The sequence below is a fragment of the Notamacropus eugenii genome, chromosome 5 (genome assembly GCF_028372415.1).
Source record: "Notamacropus eugenii isolate mMacEug1 chromosome 5, mMacEug1.pri_v2, whole genome shotgun sequence".
Taxonomy (NCBI): Eukaryota; Metazoa; Chordata; class Mammalia; order Diprotodontia; family Macropodidae; genus Notamacropus; species Notamacropus eugenii.
The window spans coordinates 86,856,071-86,865,257 of record NC_092876.1 but is presented as its reverse complement, the minus strand read 5'-3'; positions in this window follow the sequence as shown (position 1 = coordinate 86,865,257).

The following is a 9,187-nucleotide window of genomic DNA, read 5'->3' as shown; positions in this document are numbered from 1 at the left end:
TAGGTATAGGGTGATACCACAGAGTTATTTTAATTTTTCTTTTTGCTAGTCAGTAGTGACTAAGAGTATATGACCTTAGACAGCTTTAAGTTTTCATCTGAAAACTGTCATTTTATATCCTTAAGTTTTTCCATTCTACCTCTCCTTTTCCCAAGCTCTCTGTGCATCCCTCTTTCTCACACCATAATTTTATTTTTATGGATATCATCACTTCAAAGCAAACTTACACTTATTTTTGTTCATTTATTTGTTATCATTTGTCTGATAACAAGATGACAACTCTTTTTTTTGGTTTCAATAAATGCATAGAAATTTCTTTTCATTCACTCCATTTTATTTTGTGTATATCTTTCATTTTATAAATCTGTACCTTGTAGGCAGAAATAGTAAGGTTTGCTTTCCTCATAGCTTCTGACATTTTTAAAATTTTACTGAAAATTTTAATTTAGTCACAGTAAATCACAACAGTAAGGTTTATTTTTTCTTCCATGTATCTCTGAAATGGGGATTTCTTTCAAGCTACTATTTCCAAATATTCTGTGGTAAACACATTATTGTGTTCATTCAGCTACTTTCTTTTGTTTAAGTTCACCAGAATTCAGAGAGTAAAAGAAGACAAACAGTATGACAAGCAGCAGCATAGTTTGGGTTGCTCTGGTCTCAGGACAAACACTAGAGGTAAGACTGTTGCTATGAATGTACTATGTACTCTATGACCTTGTTTGTATATGACAAAATGTATACCCACTATTCCCTACAATGATTCCTATGCACAAAACATCAGGAAGGGAGACTATAAATATATGTATTGCAATATTAAGTGAAACTAGACATATAGCAGCACAATAAAAAAATAAAATAAATAAAATCAGTCATATTTTGTTTCCTATTAGACCTTTGATATATAAAAGAATCATGAAAATTATCAGTAGATGGAAAGTCCAGGACAAAGGAAAAAATGGACACAATGTAGTTTAGGGTTCTAGGTTTAAGTTTTGCCCACAAGGAGTTTCTATGACTTAAACTGATGGTGTAGAAGCTACTCAGGAGGAAGGTGGTACACAGAGAAAGGTCCTGGGCCACTTTGTGAAAGTAAAGGACACATTTATATCCTACATCATCCAAGAAATTGATGAACCCCAAAGTAGCCATTGTGGGTAAAATCCTTTTGGAGAGAAGCACCATGTCTTTGACAAAGGCCAAGTGGCAATGCAGCAAGCCAACGGGCCTCAACCTGGGACCAGGGAAAGGTGATGATACATAGCCCCAGGAGGAAGGTTTTCCCCAGGGTCTCCAAATCCAGTCTGAAACAGAAAAAAAGCTCAAGTGCTATAAACTTAAGAAGCATTCTCTTTTTGCTAGTGGGAGTATATAGCAATCAAAAGCAGTTGAGCTGTGCTAAATCTGAAGTATCAGGGTATAGAAGATATTCCTTAGATGAGGGAGACAAATTCCACATCCAATACACTCACTGTTCGTTCCCATACAGAAAAACCTGTGGAGAATGTGTCTTCTATTACAGGAAGATGACTATTAAGAATGATAGTATTAATGGAAAATTTCTAATATTTTACTTTACATTTGTAAAATATTCTTCTTTGAAAGACTGGTTAAGGTTTTCTTTGGTGGGAGTTAGTGGGGAGAGGAATGGAAGAGGGAGATAGAAATCACTATGGGATTTAGTCAGGTTAAGTCAAAGTTTAGAAATGAGTGGAAGTTGACCCTTCCGGTGTGAGGAAAAGAAAAGCCTGCAGAGGAATGGATGAAGAGATGAGAAGAAGTATCGAAAGGGAGGAGGAAAGGAGGGAAGCCTTGCTTTAATAGTGGACAAGTGTTCTACTGGTGAAAGCTTTTATAAATGAAGAGAAATGTTCTGCAAATGGAAATAAGAATTTGGTTCAAGGTGTGGCTGGGGAATTTTGTACTTGAAGAGACCACTTCTTCTTTTTCAAATACTTTAGATTCTAGCAAATGTGGCCTATTCCTGTTACCTGTCAATTTCCTATCTTCCTTTCCTTTCATAGGCTAACTTGAGATGCACTCTCTGCTAGCTTGTAGAATTCCTAAATGTGTGAAAGGTCCAATTCAAATTCCATCTGGAGAAGGAAATTGCAATATGTATTTGCCAAGAAAGGTCACAAGACATCAGACATGAATAATTGACTAAGTAACAATAATAATATACCAATTGCACTGTGGGGTTAAATTGAGGGGTCTTAGAATCACTTTTGTCTTGAAGGAATGAAAGACATTGGAAGAGTTTAGAGCATATCAAAGAGAGGAGAAGGAAGGACACAAGAGGGTCCCCAATTCAGAAAGAAAAAGAGCCAAGTACACCATTCTAATAATGTATCTAGAGCTGATCTGAGCAGACTAAGACAAAAGCACGTAAAGGAAATAGAATAGACAAGAAAATAATAAAGAAAAATGGATGCAAAGCACTAAAAATAAAGATGGGATCATAGCTATGCTCAGAGGAAGAGGGAGATGGAACAGTGTCACCCTGAGATCATTGGAGACAATCCCAGGTCCCTTTTCACACACTTCTTCAAACTTCTTTCCTTTGTTAATTAACCGAATCCTGAGTTAGGTTGAAGACCTGAAGAAATCCACTGTCATCCAAATCCCTTCTCTGAGATTTGAAGATAAAGATATATTTACCATAATTACCTCACATTTAGTCTCAGCTGCTAGGAGTCAGGAAAGATTTCTGTACACAGCACAAACCTCCTATGCACTTGTGTGTGTTTAGGACTGCACATGGGAAAAAAGTTCTCTGAGCTCAGCTTTCCCAGAGCTGTAATTATCATGTCACCTGTAAGGGACAAGACAATCTGACAAGTTGATTAGAGATGACTCAGATAAAAATTAACTTTTATCTCAAGGGCAAATCATCAAGAGGAATTAGTAATAATTAATGAGAATTTCCCTCAGCTTTGACTAACAAAGAAAGGGAGAGGCCAAAACAATACTCAGTATCTGTTGGGAGAGAAACTTTTCAGAGCTGCTGGAGATGTCAGAGTCAGGCAGAGTCGCAGACCCAGGGAGAAGCAGAAGACATTGAAGTCTCAAAAATGAGGGCTTCAGAACCAGTGTGCATGGCTTGGTCTTGCCCCTGAGCAATCCAGGTATGGTTCTGGAAAAATAAAGTTCTTTCACATGGCTACATTCATGTTTCTTTTCTTTTTTAATAAATCTTTTATTTTTCAATTTGTGCAACAAACTTCCATAACAGCGAAATAAAAAGATGATTGCACATGAAATTGAATATCTATTATTCACAATTTGTTATTCCCTCCAAATATTCAGTAAAGTTATCATGTGAATTTTTTTTCTTTCTTCTCCCCTCATCACTGTAATGTTGGTTACCATTAGACACAAATAGACCTGTGTGTCTATGTATGTATGTATGTAATAGTGTGTGTATGCATATATATGTGTGTGTGCATATATATAATTATCCTATGCAAACTTCTATTTATCATATCTTCCTCTGGATACAGATAGTGTCTTTCTTCATAGGTTTTTTATGTCTAACTTGGGTATTTATAATAATCAACATGACTTTGTCACCCAACATTATTCTTAACACAGTATTGCTGTTACTGTAATGCAATGTTCTCTTGGTTTTGATCATATGACTTCTCATCATTTTGTGCAAGTCTTTCCAAGCCTTTCTAAGATCTTTGAGCTCATCATTTCTTTTAGCACACTAGTATTCCATCAGAACCATACACATTCTCTGAGGAATGAAAAGAAAGGATATAAGAAGTTTAGTGGGAAAGATGGGGAGTACTTGGACTGAAAACATCATAGACTGATAAGGAATGGAGGGTAGCAGAGCCATTAACAATTTTGTAGAACACACGCACACACACACACACACACACATACACACACATGCCGCAAGTTTTTCTCCTGTACATTATGACTCTGGAGAGCCAAAGAATCATGATGTGACCCTTGCACCCTGATGTGTGGCAAAACAACCTACACTTCCTGGGGTATGGTTAGCAAGTATTTCTGCAACAATGAACGTATGATTTGTAAATGATTCTATACAAATAGAAGCTTTGAAATTTAAAAAAAAAATGTATCAGGCCTATTTCAACACTTCCTCCACAGATGCCTCCACTTTCAGAAAAATCGAGGTCGGAAGAGAGAGACTTTCGTTCTGGCTTCACAGTTAAGCACATCTAACTCTGGAACAGCTCAGGCCCAGACATACTAAATGAGGAGAGCCCTGCCCTAAAATAAAGTGATCTTCACTGTCTTCTTGGAATTAGTTTAAATGAAAATGGTACTTTTGTGTCCCCAAAATATTGACCTATGCTGTATCGATAGAAACAACATCACAAGAACTGTTTGAGACAAATCCACAGATTTGTCATGTTCTTCCTTTCTCAGAAAACAGAATAAGGTGGAAAGCATGATCTGTAATTTATCTGCCATCCTGGCAGATAAATGAAATAGAAATCACCATAGCTTACATCAAAAGGAGTCTCAACTTAATGGCACTGATGATTTTATACCACTACATTGCTTTAGGTTATCTCTTAGGGAAATTAAGAAATTAAACCATAAGAAAAGTTTTCTATTGTTTTTACATGAATACCTAAAACTGGGGAAGTAGAACAGACTATGGAGAAGATTAGCAAACAGTATACATGACTCTCCAAGTTAGAGCTGATAGAGTGAATTTCATTTAGCATCAATTAATACAAACCTTTCCAGATTTTTCTGAGAACATTCTGCTCATGATTTCTTATAGTACAATTGTATTCCAATATAATCAGACACCATCCCTTTTTCAGCCATTTCCCAATATATGGGCATCCAAACAATTTCCAATTTGTTGCTTTACTAAAAGATAATTTTGTACACATAGGTAGTTTTTCTTTGTTATCTCTTTGGGATACATGCATCATAGTCATATTGCTGAATTGAAGAGATTTATAGCCATTGGGCATAGTTCCAAATTACTCTTCAGAATGGTTAGATCAGTTCACAACTCCACCAACATTGCATGAATATCTCCATTTTCCTACATGCCCTACAATATTTGTTATTTTCCCTTTTTTGTCACATTAGCCAATCTGATAGGTATAGGGTGGTACCTCAGTCATTTTCATTTTCATTTCGCTAATCAACAGTGACTTAGAGCCTTTTCTTATATGAGTTTAGATAGCTTTGATTCTTTCATCTGAAAACTGCCACTTCATAACCTTCAACAATTTAATAATCAGGGCATGACCTATATTCTTACAAATTTGATACACTTCTTTTATATTTTTTTAGAAATGAGAAGCTTGCTGTGAAATTCTTTTCACAATTACAAATGCTGTGTATCCATCCAATTTTTCCTATTTATGCTCCTCTGTGTCATTTAGTACTGCCCATACTCGAAAGCTTTTTGCTTCTGATTGCCACCTCCTCTAATTCATCCCCCTTTCTATCAAACTTCCCTTCTCTTATACCTTTCCCCTTCTTCTTCCCTGTAGGATGAGTTAGATTTCTATACAAAAATAAGTATATATTTTTCTCTCTTTCAGTCAAATTAAAGGACAGTAAGATCCAAGCACTGTTGGCCATGCCCTGTTTTTTCCTCCACTGTAAAAGCTCTCCCTTTTATGCCTCTTTCATGTGACATAATTTTCCCCATTCTACTTCTTCCCCACTGTCCCAATGCATCGCTCTTTCTTATCTCATGATTTTATTTTTATGAAAATCATCTCTTCATCATAAACTTACATTTAATTTTCTACATTGTTTTCATTCGTCTAATAGTAAGGTGGTAATGCCTGCTTTTTTGATTTCATTAAATGCATAGAAACTTTTTTCCATCCAGTTAGTTTTTATTTTGGGTATATCATTCTTTTTGTAAATATTTTTCTTGCAAGCAGAAATTGAAAGGTTTCCTTTCCTCATAGCTTTTATCATTTTTTTGACTTTATTGGACATCTTAATTTATTCATATTAAAATGAGAAGTTAGGGTTTTTATCTATCCCTAAAATTGGAATTTTTTCAAGCAGTTAGTTTCCCCTGCTCTTGATAAACAGATTATGTTATTCACGCAGATATTTTACTTTTTTTTAAGTTGCCCTGTTCCCACTGACTCTCATTTTCACACTCCTAAGTTGCTCTTCTGTTTTTTTATTGTTACAAATTTCTTTTAATGGCTTTGTTAAGTATTTTTCTTGTTAAGTATTTTTTCTTTCCTACTTTTATCTGGTTATTTGTTTCTCCTTTTTTCCCCATTAAGTAAATTCCCATTCTTCTCTTCCCCTTCAACTAGTCCTGTTCATTAGTTTATTTTTTAATTGATGTATTGTGCCCATTTCCAAAATTCATCTCTCACTGTCTTTTTATCCATCTCTCCTTCAGTTTATCCCAGAAACTCATTCTCTCATTTGTGACCCCTTTAATTTTCTCCTCTTGCTCCTTTCTCTCTATTTTTCATGCAATTAAAGTTTGCAAGGTAGCCTTCTAGTCTGTTCCATCTAGGTGCTTTCTACTTCTGCTTTGTAGGGCTTGCCTGAAAAACAATTCTGGCATTTCTTATGGCAGAGGCAGTGACTTTACAAACTTCATAGGAGTTTTGGAGACTACCTTACCATATGTAATGTGATATTGAGAAAGTAGCTCTGGAGAACAAGGAGCTGAGCTCTGTTCCAAGCAATGGAACAATTTCACAGATGGAAGTGGCTTCAGAGGTCCTTGATTTAGTTCACCTGTTGAAGACATCACCACTGGTTCCACAGGAAGTTGAGCTATCATTTTAGTGAAATCACATCAGTTTGGATGAATATCAGCAGTTTGATTGCCATTTCAAATAAAAGATATCCTGGACATCAATGTCCTTTGAGAGGTGAATGAAGGTAAACATAATTAATGATAGTAAAAAAAAAATAACCTAACATTTGTACCATACTTTTAAGTTTTCAATGCATTTTGCAAATATTAATATTTTTATTGCTTGCCCAAACCCTACAAGGTAGGTGCTATTATTATTCCTCATTTTATAAAAGATGGAATTGAGGTATAAAGAGGTTAAGGTCAGTAGTGCACAGTTACGAAGTGTTTCAGGTGGAATATGGTCTCAATTCTTGACTGCACAAGCAGCACTCTATGTATTCCATCAACTATATTTATTACATCAGGATTATATCAGGCTATGGGGTATTTACCCTTCTCCAGGGAGCCAAATAGTACTGTGAATATGAGAGTCACTAACAATTAGGACAAAAAGTAGATTATCTTTTTATTAGTTAGTATCAGGAAGTATTAGTTGAGCCTGGAGCATTTCTATGAAATTCTTCTTTTTGTTTTGTTTTGACTTAACATTTCCATAAGAAACATTGTACTACATGAGGATACATTTAAAGTATAAGCAAACAATTTTATGAAATTAAAATTATTTGTATTCATATTGTTTTAGTTAGACATAAATATCAACTTTAACTTAATTCGTCTTGACAACATAAGAGTGAAAAGAACCATGAGTGATTAGTAAATCATTCCCCCTAACTATGAACAAAATTTTCATGATACAATTATGCATTTGCCACTGGGAAAGATTTTGGTATAAATTGCATTGTACAAAACACAGGATATGACAGTGTCAGAATTTGCTTTAAAGTTACCTGGTTAAGTATTTTAAATGAAAGTTTTGAATTTTTTAAAAATAGTTTCTCTAGTTTTATGTACAACTTCTATACTTTGAAAGGAAAAAATTTAAGAAAGCATTTTTTGGCCTCAAATTAAAAAAAAATTAAAACAAAAATTACCCAAATTAACTATAAAGAAACACCATAGGAGTTTTGTGTCTATGTATGTGTGTAACACAAATATGCACACATACAAACATATATACATACACATGCATACACACACACACACACACACACACACACACATATATATATACACATACGTACATACATACATACGCAGAGGAGGAGGGAGTGTACAGCAATTTTTGACTTTTCTATGACTGAGTTGTCACTTTTCTTCTCCTTTGGGGCTGTTGGGGATCCCTTCCATTATAAGAGTAGAAGTGTTTGCTTTTTACAATGCCTCTGAATAAATTTTAAAATGATTCAGTTGCTCCTTAATTCACCATCATTGGATTGGTTTAGGATTCTTATCTCACTGACACCTGGGATGGTAGTTAGACATCTCCAGTGGAGGTTGTATGGATACAGGTGAAAAGAGTGTGAGAATAAATTGAAGAGGAAAAGAAATAAGCAAAAAGAAGGAAAAATCTGTCCTGTCATTTTTGCTATGACACTAATATTTCCTTTATTTTCCTTCTTGTTCCAAGGGTCAGAATAATGAGAAAGAAGCTTAGTCTATATGTAATTAAAAGGAAGGGTCCACAGATCACTGAATTTGGCATCACAGGATCTATACTGGAGCCCATACTCTGACCTTTTTGATCTATGTGATTGGTCTTTTCAGACATTTCATTTTAAAAAGCATATTTCTATGCATTAATCATGCATGTTTTACCACTATCTCTTCACCTTGAGCCATAAAAAGGCTCATCAGAAATGTGAACATTTTATTTAAAAATAACAATTCCAGCTTTGGCTATACCTGAAAGTTTCTAATTGCAATTTAAGGTCATCACTTCTGTGGAAAGAGTTGAGTCATCTATATCTTCTTCAGTTCTCTGAATTCAGGATTTATCATTGCATTGATCAGTGTTCTAGAATCTTTCAAAGTTGTTTTTATTCTATAATCTCTTTATATTAATTGGTCCAGTTTTCAATTTGCTCTGCATCAATTCATAAAAAATTTTTCTAGTTTCCTGGGAAAGAATTGTGTGACTTATAATGTCACAATGATAACTCATTCTAATTAAATAGTAGCAGGAATGGTTCCAGGACACTTCATGAAAGTAAAAGACAAGGTTACCTTCCACAACATCCAAGAAATTGGTGAGTCCCCAAATTCCCATTGTCTGAGGAATCCTTTTGTAGAGAAGCACCAAGTCATTGACAAAGGCCAAGCAGCATAGAAGCAAGTCAATGGACCTCAGCCTGGGACCAGGAAGAAAATGATGGTATATAGCTCCAGGAAGAAGGAGTTCCCTAGGGTCTCCAGTCCAATCTGAAAGAGAAAAAAGAGCCACAGTGCTATGTCCTTAGAAATCATTCTCTTTAAATCATGTGCATTTCTATA